General features: G+C 39.9%; 1 protein-coding gene across 2 annotated transcripts in view; it reads right to left on the bottom strand.

Annotated features, from left to right (window-relative positions):
* LOC309802015 (uncharacterized protein) overlaps positions 1-15,152 on the bottom strand; it is a 225,931-nt gene that overhangs the window by 190,835 nt on the left and 19,944 nt on the right. For both annotated transcript variants that reach the window (XM_082617173.1, XM_082617174.1), the window contains exon 2: positions 7,511-7,589. The gene's annotated coding sequence lies outside the window, so the exon portion shown is untranslated. The remainder of the gene's footprint in view (positions 1-7,510; positions 7,590-15,152) is intronic.

Here is a 15,152-nt window from a genome sequence, read left to right as displayed (position 1 = left end):
TGTGTATGTGTATGCTTCTGTGTGAGATTTTGTCTGTACAGCTTTGCTTCCACCATTTATCCTAGGATCCTATCCGTCTGTTTTTTTATTTTTTCTTCATAATTATTTTTTATTTTAATAACATTATTTTATCTTATCTTACTTTATTCTATTTTACTTTATCTTCCTTCTTTCTTTCTTTCCTTCCTTCCCTCCTTTAGACAATGCATCATCCCAAATTGAGGAGGTGTACTTTGAGAGCAAGATTTATGATTTTCCCCCTTTTCCTCTTTTTGTGAGTGTGTATGTGCATGCTTCTGTGTGAGATTTTCTCTGTATAGCTTTGCTTCCATCATTTGTCCCAGGGTTCTATCCATCCGTTTTGTTTGTTTGTTTTTTCTTAATCATCTTTTATTTTAATAACTTTATTATATTTTATCATACTTTATTTTATTTAACTGTATCTTCTTTCTTTCTTTCTGTCCTTCCTTCCCTCCTTCATTCCCTCCTTCCTCCCTCCCTCATGCCCTCTTTTCTTTCTTTCTTTCTTTCTTTCTACTTCTACTAATTCTTTCTTTCTACTTTTTCTCCCTTTTATTCTGAGCGTGTGGATGAAAGGCTCTTCGTGCTGCAGCCAAGAGTCACTGCTGTGCCTCTGAGGTGGGAGAGCCAACTTCAGGACACAGGTCCACAAGAGACCTCCCAGCTCCACATAATATCAAATGGCAAAAATCTCCCAGAGATCTCCATCTCAACACCAGCACCCAGCTTCACTCAACAACCAGCAAGCTACAGTGCTGGATACCCTATGCCAAACAACTAGCAAGACAGGAACACAACCCCACCCATTAGCAGAGAGGCTGCCTAAAATCATAATAAGTCCACAGACACCCCAAAACACACCACCAGACGTGGATCTGCCCACCAGAAAGACAAGATCCAGCCTCATCCACCAGAACACAGGCACTAGTCCCCTCCACCAGGAAGCCTACACAACCCACTAAACCAACCTTAGCCACTGGGGACAGACACCAAAAACAACGGGAACTACGAACCTGCAGCCTGCGAAAGGGAGACCCCAAACACAGTAAGATAAGCAAAATGAGAAGACAGAAAAACACACAGCAGGTGAAGGAGCAAGATAAAAACCCACCAGACCTAACAAATGAAGAGGAAATAGGCAGTCTACCTGAAAAAGAATTCAGAATAATGATAGTAAAGATGATCCAAAATCTTGGAAATAGAATAGACAAAATGCAAGAAACAGTTAACAAGGACCTAGAAGAACTAAAGATGAAACAAGCAACGATGAGCAACACAATAAATGAAATTAAAAATACTCTAGATGGGATCAATAGCAGAATAACTAAGGCAGAAGAACGGATAAGTGACGTAGAAGATAAAATAGTGGAAATAACTACTGCAGAGCAGAATAAAGAAAAAAGAATGAAAAGAACTGAGGACAGTCTCAGAGACCCCTGGGACAACATTAAACACAGCAACATTCGAATTATAGGGGTTCCAGAAGAAGAAGAGAAAAAGAAAGGGACTGAGAAAATATTTGAAGAGATTATAGTTGAAAACGTCCCTAATATGGGAAAGGAAATAGTTAATCAAGTCCAGGAGGCACAGAGAGTCCCATACAGGATAAATCCAAGGAGAAATACGCCAAGACACATATTACTCAAACTGTCAAAAATTAAATACAAAGAAAACATATTAAAAGCAGCAAGGGAAAAACAACAAATAACACACAAGGGAATCCCCATCAGGTTAACAGCTGATCTTTCAGCAGAAACTCTGCAAGCCAGAAGGGAGTGGCAGGACATATTAAAGTGATGAAGGAGAAAAACCTACAACCAAGATTACTCTACCCAGCAAGGATCTCACTCAGATTTGATGGAGAAATTAAAACGTTTACAGACAAGCAAAAGCTGAGAGAGTTCAGCACCACCAAACCAGCTTTACAACAAATGCTAAAGGAACTTCTCTAGGCAAGAAACACAACAGAAGGAAAAAACCTACAATAACGAACCCAAAACAATTAAGAAAATGGGAATAGGAACATACATATCGATAACTACCTTAAATGTAAATGGACTAAATGCTCCCACCAAAAGACACAGAATGACTAAATGGGTACAAAAACAAGATCCATATATATGCTGTCTACAAGAGATCCACTTCAGACCTAGAGACACATACAGACTGAAAGTGAGGGGATGGAAAAAGATATTCCATGCAAAAGGAAACCAAAAGAAAGCTGGGGTAGCAATTCTCATATCAGACAAAACAGACTTTAAAATAAAGACTATTAGAAGACACAAAGAAGGACACTACATAATGATAAAGGGATCGATCCAAGAAGAAGATATAACAATTGTAAATATTTATGCACCCAACATAGGAGCACCTCAATACATAAGACAAATACTAACAGCCATTAAAGGGGAAATCGACAGTAACACATTCATAGGAGGGGACTTTAACACCCCACTTTCACCAATGGACAGATCATCCAAAATGAAAATAAATAAGGAAACACAAGCTTTAAATGATACATTAAACAAGATGGACTTAATTGATATTTATAGGACATTCCATCCAAAAACAACAGAATACACATTTTTCTCAAGTGCTCATGGAACATTCTCCAGGATAGATCATATCTTGGGTCACAAATCAAGCCTTGGTAAATTTAAGAAAATTGAAATTGTATCAAGTATCTTTTCCGACCACAACGCTATGAGACTAGATATCAATTAGAGGAAAAGATCTGTAAAAAATACAAACACATGGAGGCTAAACAATACACTACTTAATAACGAAGTGATCAATGAAGAAATCAAAGAGGAAATGAAAAAATACCTAGAAACAAATAACAATGGAGACACGACAACCCAAAACCTATGGGATGCAACAAAAGCAGTTCTAAGAGTTAAGTTTATAGCAATACAATCCCACCTTAAGAAACAGGAAACATCTCGAATAAACAACCTGACCTTGCACCTAAAGTAATTAGAGAAAGAAGAACAAAAACACCCCAAAGTTAGCAGAAGGAAAGAAATCATAAAAAGCTGATCAGAAATAAATGAAAAAGAAATGAAGGAAACAATAGCAAAGATCAATAAAACTAAAATCTGGTGCTTTGAGAAGATAGATAAACAAAATTGATAAACCATTAGCCAGACTCATCAAGAGAAAAAGGGAGAAGACAAAAATCAATAGAATTAGAAATGAATAAGGAGAAGTAACAACTGACACTGCAGAAATACAAAAGATCATGAGAGATTACTACAAGCAACTCTATGCCAATAAAATGGACAACCTGGAAGAAATGGACAAATTCTTAGAAATGCACAACTTGCCAAGACTGACTCAGGAAGAAATAGAAAATAGGAACAGACCAATCACAAGCACTGAAATTGAAACTGTGATTAATAATCTTTCAAAAAACAAAAGCCCAGGACCAGATGGCTTCACAGGTGAATTCTATCAAACATTTAGAGAAGAGCTAACACCTATCCTTCTCAAACTCTTCCAAAATATAGTAGAGGGAGGAACACTCCCAAACTCATTCTATGAGGCCACCATCACCTTGATACGAAAACCAGACAAGGATGCCACAAAGAAAGAAAACTACAGGCTAATATCATTGATGATCATAGATGCAAAAATCCTCAACAAAATACTAGCAAACAGAATCCAACAGCACATTAAAAGGATCATACACCATGATCAAGTGGGGTTTATTCCAGGAATGCAAGGATTCTTCAATATATGCAAATCAATCAACGTGATACACCATATTAAATTGAAGGAGAAAAACCATATGATCATCTCAATAGATGCAGAGAAAGCTTTCGACAAAATTCAACACTCATTTATGATAAAAACCCTGCAGAAAGTAGGCATAGAGGGAACTTAACTCAACACAGTAAAGGCCATATATGCCAAACCCACAGCCAACATCGTCCTCAATGGTGAAAAACTGAAACCATTTCCACTAAGATCAGGAACAAGACAAGGTTGCCCACGCTCACCACTCTTATTCAACATAGTTTTGGAAGTGTTAGCCACAGCAATCAGAGAAGAAAAGGAAATAAAAGGAATCCAAATTGGAAAAGAAGAAGTAAAGCTGTCACTGTTTGCAGATGACATGATACTATACATAGAGAATCCTAAAGATGCGACCAGAAAACTACTAGAGCTAATCAGTGAATTTGGTGAAGTAGCAGGATACAAAATTAATGCACAGAAATCTCTGGCATTCCTATACACTACTGATGAAAAATCTGAAAGTGAAATCAAGAAAACACTCCCATTTACCACTGCAACAAAAAGAATAAAATATCTAGGAATAAACCTACCTAAGGAGACAAAAGACCTGTATGCAGAAAATTATAAGACACTGATGAAAGAAATTAAAGATGATACAAATAGATGGAGAGATATACCATGTTCTTGGATTGAAAGAATCAACATTGTGAAAATGACTCTACTACCCAAAGCAATCTACAGATTCAATGCAATCCCTATCAAACTACCACTGGCATTTTTCACAGAACTAGAACAAAAAATTTCACAATTTGTATGGAAACACAAAAGACCCCGAATAGCCAAAGCAATCTTGAGAACGAAAAACGCAGTTGGAAGAATCAGGCTCCCTAACTTCAGAGTACACTACAAAGCTACAGTAATCAAGACAGTATGGTACTGGCACAGAAACAGGAAGATAGATCAATGGAACAGGATAGAAAGCCCAGAGATAAACTCACGCACATATGGTCACCTTATCTTTGATAAAGGAGGCAGGAATGTACACTGGAGAAAGGAGAGCCTCTTCAATAAGCAGTGCTGGGAAAACTGGACAGGTTCATGTAGAAGTATGAGATTAGATCACTCTCTAACACCATACACAAAAATAAGCTCAAAATGGATTAAAGACATAAATGTAAGGCCAGAAACTATCAAACTCTTAGAGGAAAACATAGGCAGAACACTCTATGACATAAATCACAGCAAGATCCTTTTTGACCCACCTCCTAGAGAAATGGAAATAAAAACAAACAAATGGGACCTAATGAAACTTAAAAGCTTTTGCACAGCAAAGGAAACCATAAACAAAACCAAAACACAACCCTCAGAATGGGAGAAAATATTTGAAAATGAAGCAACTGACAAAGGATCGATCTCCAAAATTTACAAGCAGCTCATGCAGCTCAATAACAAGAAAACAAACAACCGAATCCAAAAATGGGCAGAAGACCTAAATAGACATTTCTCCACAGAAGATATACAGACTGCCAACAAACACATGAAAGAATGCTCAACATCATTAATCATTAGAGAAATGCAAATCAAAACTACAATGAGATATCATCTCACACCAGTCAGAATGGCCATCATCAAAAAAATCTAGAAACAATAAATGCTGGAGAGGGTGTGGAGAAAAGGGAACACTCTTGCACTGCTGGTGGGAATGTGAATTGGTACAGCCACTATGGAGAACAGTATGGAGGTTCCTTAAAGAACTACAAATAGAACTACCATATGACCCAGCAATCCCTCTACTGGGCATATACCCTGAGAAAACCATAATTCAAAAAGAGTCATGTATCAAATTGTTCATTGCAGCTCTATTTACAATAGCCTGGAGATGGAAACAACCTAAGTGTCCATCCACAGATGAATGAATAAAGAAGATGTGGCACATATATACAATGGAATATTACTCAGCCATAAAAAGAAACGAAATTGAGCTATTTGTAATGAGGTGGATAGATCTCGAATCTGTCATTCAGAGTGAAGTAAGTCAGAAAGAGAAAGACAAATATCGTATGCTAACGCATATATATGGAATTTAAGAAAAAAATGTCATGAGGAAGCTAGGGGTAAAACAGGAATAAAGACACAGACCTACTTGAGAATGGACTTGAGGATATGGGGAGGGGGAAGGGTAAGCTGTGACAAAGCAAGAGAGAGGCATGGATATATATACACTACCAAACATAAGGTAGATAGCTAGTGGGAAGCAGCCACATAGCACAGGGAGATCAGATCGGTGCTTTGTGACCGCCTAGAGGGGTGGGATAAGGAGGGTGGGAGGGAGGGAGACGCAAGAGGGAAGGGATATGGGAACAGATTTATATGTATAACTGATTCACTTTGTTATAAAGCAGAAACTAATACACGATTGTGAAGCAATTATACTCCAATAAAGTTGTAAAAAAAAAAGAATCATAGAGGATTTAGTATCTGAGCTTATCTGTAAGAGTTGTTAGGTTTTCAACAGATGAGATTAAGAGATAATGGAAGGACACCCCTAGCAAATGGAGTAGCATGGCAAAGTATATGAATATTAAAAAAAAAAAAGGCAAGTGGCCTTTTGACTGACGGGTGGGGTACTTAAAGATAGATAGAATAAAATGTAATTTTGGAAATGCAGGTTTGAAATAAATAAGGGAAAATTTGAATGCCAGCCTAAAAGTTTCAGATTTCCTTTTGCAATCTGTCCAGCAAATAAAATAGACTTTGAAATTTTATTTACTTAAATTCTGACTAAATATGTCCCATTTATTCTATCTGAAAGACTTTCTTACTTGCAAGAAAAAATGTTTTCAAAATCTACAGATTTAATGTTCTACAATATCAATTCAGTGATTTTTTTAATAAATTGAAATTTTTCGTTTTCACTAAGTACATTATATGTTAGAGAGCGACACCTAATGGTAATATGTTATTTTACAGCTAATTCTATGATTCAGGAAAGATTGCAGAGTTCTCCCTGAAGGGAGACTTCCCAGGACTACTGTAAGGGCTGTGATGGACACTAAGGACAGTGAGAAGAGATGGCAGGTGATTGGGAAGGGCCCCAAATTTCCTGAATTACCAAGTTCCAACAGAACACCAATTATCAGTTGGCATGTGGGACCCTCCATGCCTCTGTTTCCTGCATCTGCCAGGTGATGACAAGCCTTAAATATTTTTAACTAAGGATAGTATAAGAGTGAAAAATGTACACCTATCTAATACTAGGTTCTTCAGATCCCCGGGAATTATAATGTATACACAGCAAGAAGACAAACCCCAAATGTCCAAATGTTTGTCTAACACCACACATAAACCATAAAAATTTATAAGAACAGTCTTACATTCTATTACTGGTGTCTTTCTGAAAAAAGGAGGTAACATCACAAAGTGTCATAAAATGCCTTCAGCCCCCGAAGTTATTCTTGCGCCACCTCCAGTTCAAATGCCATGGCAGCATCTGCCTATCCCTGGTCATGGGTTTATGCTGGAGGACCTTCTCTTTTGCTTACATCCTGCAAATATAGTGGGGGATGATCCAGACTAGGGTACTCTCTGGAGCACGTTGGGGGAACAAATCCAACCCATTAAAAAAAAAAAGTCATGCAATGACTACAATAACTTTCAATGCACACATTCTCTTGCTCACCCTCTAATACTGGCAAGCTTAGAAAGAAAACGTTCCATTGTTTTAATGAACAGGAACTTAGTTCTCACTTACTCTCTGCCTGTGTTTAGTATGAAGACCAGTCATCACTCTAACCAACTGGGACTCCGGGCTGCAATCCATAAATGCTGGGCTAGAGAAGAAAAAGTAAAAGTTAGCACAGAACACCTAGGTCGTTTCAGGTCCTCCGTTTGTCAACAACACAGCCTTCTACTCACATCTTCAAGTAGTACAAAAAAGAAAACGAAAATAATCCAATTTGCTTATATGATTCTATCTGGGTACACTTCATTTCAGCTTTTAGCTCAGGTTTTATCATTTTAGCTCCCACCATGACTTTGAATTATATTTCTATTAGGATACAAGTTTGTATATATAATTTATTTTCCTAACTGACATTAATTTAATGCCATGTATTGAATATCTGTTATGTGCCATCACACAATTATGTACAAGGAAAAAGGCTGACAAAAAACAAGTAACCTTCGTTTCCAACATCAAGTGTTTGTTTTTCCTCTACATATGCATCCTAAGAAAATATTCTTAGGCACATCAGGTTTACTCAAGTCTCTTAGCTTGACTCAGCTAGATTTATATTATATAATGGCTAAAATAGACTTAAAAATTTTTCAATTCCTATTCTTGTTTATATTGTAATCTCCCAAGAACTTATGAAACATTGGAGGAAGAGACGGATGTTCAAATATACAGGGACTATCCTAAGACATGAACATTGGCTGGCAATGCATATAGAAATATTATTGTGGAATCTGGAGGGGTTCGATGAGAGTGATCAGGGTATATAGGCCCCACCTGCCTTTTCCAGCCCCCAGAGGCGGGGGGCAACTAGTATGGATGGAAGGACCTGATGTTTCCCAAGGTGGCCCTGCATGCTAACAGCCCTGCCAGGACAGGCTCCTTGGTGCATTGTAAACAGAACAGCAGGCAGGATAAGTGCTCTCAGGAGGATGCCTACCAGCCACCCCAACACAGGGTTCTTTCCAGCTGGTTGGAAGCCTGCCTCTGTGACAAGATAAATCCTAAAGGGACTGATTCTCCCTTCATCTCTCCTGCTTCCCCCCACCTCTAGCAGAATAATATTTCTAGCGAGAATCACAAACAGATAGTGATGCCTTTTGTCCACAAGTTTGTTCATTTATTTTAGTATGAACACCCCAAGCCCGATTTGCATTCTCCTTTAAAACCACAGCTTGGGCAACATCGCTTGTAAAAGTAGATAACAAACAGCTACGTAAAGTCTAAACCACAAAAAAACACTTGTGTACAAGAACTTTCCAACTTTTCTTGGCCACTTTGAAGAGCATGAATTTCTTTAAACAACGTATAGCATATTTTTAAACCAAATCTGAACTTCTCTGTCTTTCGAGTCACGAATTTAGCCCATTCACATCTTATGTGAAAGAAAATATACATACCTTAACCCTGTTTGTTGATTTTAGGTTTACTCTTTATTATTCTTTATTGTTGTAGATCCCTCTGTTCATAGGGGCCTCCAAACACACACTCTAATAAAGCGGCACCATCCAATAGGACATTCTGTGATGAGGGAGATGTTCTATATCTGCGCTACCCAATTCAGTAACCCCTAGCCACAAAAGGCTATTGGGCACTTGAAATGTGGTTAGTACAACTGAGGGACTGGAATTTGTATTTAATTTAATTTTAGTTATCTTAAATTTAAATGGTCACATGTGGCCAGTGGCTACTGCATTGGACAGTGTAACCTAGAAGCTTCTGTCAGGCTGGGATGCTGGGAGAGGAGGGTCCCCACTTGACCCACAGGAGCCAGGAGCCTGAGGCTGGCATATCTGAGTCCAGCCTGCTTTGTCAGCAATTCCAGAGCAAAGGAGGGTCCAGGTAGCAGAGAGGAGAAGAAAATCGCCATCTTAAACGGGCTCTGGGTCAGCTCTCCAGGTGGCTTTTGCCTCCTCTCTGCAGGCTACTGGCATCAAGAGCATCGAAATGTCTCATCTCCAGGACTCTGAAGTTTTCCACAACACCAAGAAGCCCTCTCAGGCATTAAGGGATCTCTACCTGATGTCTTAATGAAGATCATGGGTAGCCAGTCCCCTTCCTCTTGCATACTTGGTTTGCTGCTCTGGTTTCTGGCCCTAGACTTAGAACCGTGGCTCTCAAACTTAAGGAGACAGTGGGATCAGGTAGGTCATCGGGAACCACACACAGCAAGTAGACAGGCCAGCTCCTTTTCAAGAGGATCCAGAGGCTTCCACTTGTTGGGCCCTGAAGAAGCCACAAAAATCTGCCATTTCACCATAGGCTTTGAGGAGAGACTAGCCCTCTCCGTTTCTGTGTCTCTCAACTCCTCACAGCAGCACAGGGGACTAGCAGCCCAGGGGTTCTCCCAAGTTTCCTCCTTTAGTTGTTATAATGTTCCAGAAGGAAATGGGAATGGGGGCTGTCAAGCCTGTCATATTCCAAGAATCTCCTCCAGCAAATTCTCTGAGAAAGTGTTGTATCATTGTCCTACCTACCTTCCAAATGAATAACTAAGGAGTTGGAAATGCTAGACAATTTCAGCCTGGGTCCCAGAAGCCTGTTCACCCATGGTTGGATGGCACTTTTCTAAAACTTAGCTCTCTTCCTACATTCTACTTTAGGCAATCTTTCCCACCTCTAACTGCTGACCGTACTCTGTCCTCTGTGGCAGCTCCCCTCCTGCCCTTCCTCTTTGTTTTTTGTTTTTGGAATATACCTTACATATTATTAACATTTTAGAACTACAAGGAGACTAAATATCTTCTACTCTAAGTCCCTAAATTTAAAGGTGAGGAAAAAGAATCACAGGAAAGACAAATGAAGGCATGCATGCTGTCACTTTCCCTTCCTCTTCTATACCATAGCAGAGATCACTAATCAATTAAAGAAATCTTTTGGACTGGCCTCCAAATCTTTCTCAACAGAATACTCCAGGCAGCCTCTTCATATTTAATTATGAACATGATTGGCATTATACATTAAGCCCATTTGCCAATCCAGTGTTAAATGATGTCAAAGTAATCTGTGGCAAAACTAAGACTGAGACCTGAACCCATGTCCCGTTTCTCAGGCCACTGACCTTTCTACTACTTCACAGTGCTGTGCTTATGTTCAAAGGTCATGCTTTACATCCTCCCAGCAACGCTTCATTTAGGTTTAAGTTTTCCAAAAACCATCTAATCATGTTGTCTTTTAACTCATTCTTCTTGAATAAGGAATACATTTACAGGGTTTAAAAATCAAAGTTTGGGGATTCCCTGGTGGTGCAGTGGTTAAGAGTCCGCCTGCCGATGCAGGGGACATGGGTTCGTGCCCCAGTCTGGGAAGATCCCACATGCCGCGGAATGGCTGGGCCCGTGAGCCATGGCCACTGAGCCTGCGCGTCCGGAGCCTGTGCTCCACAACGGGAGAGGCCACAACAGTGAGAGGCCCGCGTAAGCAAAAAAAAAAAAAAAAAATCAAAGTTTGGGATTAGCAAATGCAAACTATTATATATAGAATGGATAAACAACAAGGTCCTACTATATAGCACAAGGAACTTTATTCAATATCCTGTTATAAACCATAACGGAAAAGAATTTTTAAAATACAAAAAAAATCAAAGTACTATAAAGGTGTGTCCCGAGAAGTCATGCTCCTACCCCACTCCCACACACACCATCCGTCCACTTTTACTAGTTTCTCATTTATCCTTCCAGGCTTTCTTTGTGCAAATACAAACAAATCAAATATATATTCTAATTTTCTGCCCTGGTCACACACAAAAGGTAGCATATTATATACAATCTTAGTTAGCACTTTGCTTTTTTTTAACTTAATATCTTCTGGAAACGGATCTTCCTCATTATTCAGCAGGTACAAAATCATGTTACCTCTGACATTTAGCTCCTTCAAACAAGATCCAGTCTGCAAGACATGTCTTCTTAAGCCCTGTTTTTGTCCTCTCTGAGCTGTGATGCCACTATTTGGGCAGTTAACGTCCAAGCAGCCCTTTTTACATAAGTTTAAAGATTATTCATGATCCTCCTCAGAATGCAGGTCAAGTTTTTCTATTATCCAGCAGTTATGGCCAACACATTTATTTTAAAATAAACTTTATTACAACCACCACTCTTTTGAGAAACATTTTTTAAAGGCATGGAGGCACACATAAAGTATCATAATGGCATTGATAAGAGTTCAGTATTTTGGAGTTGCCAGGTAGAAACCTGGAGGCTTCAGAATTGATTTTAAGGATGGAGGCCTGGTTATTACACATCTGCTCCTAAAACTGCTGTCAGTTCCGCTCTCAGAAGGCCCGAGGCTTCTCTGGCATACAGGTCCCTGGTAGAGCCCCTTTAGATCTGTGGCTGCCCTAAAATTGACCCACTAGACCGAGCTCTGATTAAGTGGACCCCAAAGTGTCCACCCATATTCTTTTGTCAACTGCCCTGAGTGAGCGTGCCTGATCTATCAGAGGAAAGTGTAGAGTCTTCGGTCTGCGCAGCATCCTTGCATTTTCTGATCTTTATTACCTTCTATATAGGTACAAATCACTTCTGCATTTTTCAGTTCCTTTCAATTGCCCTGATAATAGAGAATGACCCCTCCTTAGAAAGCCAGCATCTCTATGGGAAAATAATGCTGGGGACATTATACAAAGCAAAGAAACAGATTTAAGGATATATATCCTCATTTCCTTCACAACACTTCTTGGATGGCCAATTTCTTTGAACAAAGGCTAAGAAAACAATTTAGGCACAGCGTGGATGGAGATAACAAATAACAAGACCTTGTAGCTTGGATTATTGATGCCAGAGAGGTGGAGACATCACATGGAGATTGTTTTGCCTCTTTCCTACCACGGCTCCCCAGAGAGAGACAATCTGGGAGTCCCATGAAGAGAGCACACCAGGCACCCCGCAGGGCCCCAGGACTGAGCAGACACCAACAAGTCAGGCTAAATGCTAGACAAGAACATCAGCCTTAATAGCATTAATTAGTCATTTTTTTCTTCCTCATGTAGCCAACCACTTAAAAATCTGAATCTTGGGAGGTAGCTGAGTAATAAGTCACTGCTGGACAACCCATCTTGACTTTAGAAGTTGCTATTGTTTTTTACCTTACCCTCAAGTGTTATCATTAGGTTTTAAGCAAAACCCATTTTCTTAATCATCCCCAATCTCCCCACCCCTTCTTCACTAGAATAGCATCATCAACAGGCTGCACAAATTGGGCATCTGAGATTTAGCTGGATTAGTAACACCTCAAAAGATCATTTATGGCTGTAGCAATCAGCCTCCAATTTCATCTAATTAGACAGCAAGATTATTTCCCTAAATCCTCACTAATATTTTGAGTTAACAAACAAGGAAGCAATCCTGATAAAGAGAATAAATGAGTTTCATAAAGCCACTGCTCTTTTGCTCCCTCTTCAATAACCTGACCGCTATGCCCCACGTACAAATTTAAGTGTCAAGAACAGAATACATAAGCATTCGTCACAACAGTCATTAGCCAAGAAACCTCCAAGGAAAATCCCCTGAATCAGAAGCATTTTAACTCTGGGGCTGCCATCCACCAGGAACAATGCTACCTACTGCTTTTATGCTTAAATTCTTAAAACACTCAGGGACGGAGAAAAATCTTGCTTGGTCCCTAATCATGAGAGTACTTAAGTATTTACTAAAGCTAATTTCTCCCAATAAATTATAGCTCATTCCCCAAAGATGTTATTTCTCAAAGACACTGTGAAGCATTTAAAAAGATGCGGATGAGGCAATCTGACTAAGCCTGCTCTAGCTTGGTAAGTGACAACTTTTTTCATCTGAGACAACTGTAGCCTATGTCTATTTTGAGCACACATAAGGATATTAAAATTAATGTAGGGCTTCCCTGGTGGCGCAGTGGTTGAGAGTCCGCCTGCCGATGCAGGGGACACGGGTTCGTGCCCCGATCCCGGAAGATCCCACATGCCGCGGAGCGGCTGGGCCCGCGAGCCATGGCCGCGGAGCCTGTGTGTCCGGAGCCTGTGCTCCGCAACGGGAGAGGCCACAGCAGTGAGAGGCCCGCGTACAGCAAAAAAAAAAAAAATAATAATAATGTAAAGTTGGATCGAATGTTGGCAAGCGTGCCCCATGGGTAACAAGATGAGAAATAACATAGCAAATACACAGAACAGGGCGTAGAGAAGAACTGGCTGAAAAGAAGAGAAGGAAATAAGTAGAAGACAGAAGAAGGGTTAAAGAGGGAGAGAGAGCCTGCTGAGGTTGCCTTGACAAAGAGTGTGTGGCCACTTTTGTGCTCCACGAGGGGATCTGGTACGTCAGAACTTGGGCTGATTGACTAAGTGTCCTGTAAATGTGCCTGGCTTTGTCCCAAAGCTCTTAATGCACAGTGACCCTGGCAGGGTCATGCTATACCTCGGCTTACTTGGCAACATTATTCTGGAAGATAAGGGAGAGGTTGTATTGGGGAAGCAATAAGAAACGGGGTGTCCAGTGGGATATTGGGGAATTCTGGTTTTCTCCTTCCTCAACAGAAGAAGTTCAGGCAGGGTCCCTTAACATTTGCCCTCAGCAAAATTAAATGTGTCACCCACTCCTGCCATTTGTAATCAAAGGAGTACAATGGGCAGAGTTTACAACTTGCTTTCTGGAAACTTTAAAATGTCTAGTAATTTATTTTAAAGTTAATTACTCACTTGCAGGTGTGCAAACTTACATTTCCTAGAAATCTGGAAAGCCAACTAAACCCCTTGATTTTCTGAGGACCAATAGTATAGCTTATTAAGGCAAATGTCAACAAAGCAAAGAGAGCCTGCCCATTGTTTTCCCACTTGCCATAAGTGCAAATAGCACCCCAGTGGGAGTCTGGAGACCTGTTTATTTTTCAGCTGACAAAGGTGAAAGCTATTAAGTGGTGGAGTCCGCTCTGAGCTCCATTGTGTCCCACACTTGTTCCCTAACCTCTAAACCACACATCAGCCAGTCCTTTGTACCCTGATTAATTACCGAACGAATATTTTTCAGACTTCACAGATATCCGAGAAATGCCAAGATACTAAAGAGCAAGTCAAAGGGTCCCACCTTCTGCTGATGGGCTGCCTACCTTGTGTGAAGCCATCCCCACCTTGGTGGAACTGAGGACCCTTTTAATAGCTGACATTTATTAAGCACTAAACTATGTGCCAGTGTTCTGAACACTCTCTGTGAATCAACTCATTTATTATTCACAACTGCTCTGAGAAGTAGTTGTCCCATTTTACAGATAAGGACACTGATCCCTAGAAAAGTTAAGTGGCCCAAGGCCTCACCACAAGTGGCTGGGGGATGCCTGAGTATAAACTGTGGCTCCAAACTGTCCCTCTGTGAGACCAAGCCACCATCTCCCTATCTTCTCTCACTCCTTTTTTAAGGCTGCTGATATTTTTCTTTAAGGTCATACCCCCAAATGCTTAGTTTAGAAACGTTTAAATATGTTTTATCATTGCCATCTTCTACTAAATTTGTACTTTTTCCCAAATATTATCGTGTCTTTCCAGTATTTTGATTTTTACTTAAAAAAAAAAAAAAAAGAAATACCCAGGTCGTATACTATAGGATCCCTCTCCTTCCAACCACAGCCTGTGCAATCAAATTTAACCCCAGAGACAACCAGGGCTAACAGTGTGAGGTGTGTGTATGTGTACCCGCTATGT

The sequence above is a fragment of the Mesoplodon mirus genome, assembly GCF_964341445.2.
Source record: "Mesoplodon mirus genome assembly, chromosome: 4".
Taxonomy (NCBI): Eukaryota; Metazoa; Chordata; class Mammalia; order Artiodactyla; family Ziphiidae; genus Mesoplodon; species Mesoplodon mirus.
This window is presented reverse-complemented; position numbering and strand designations above follow the sequence as displayed.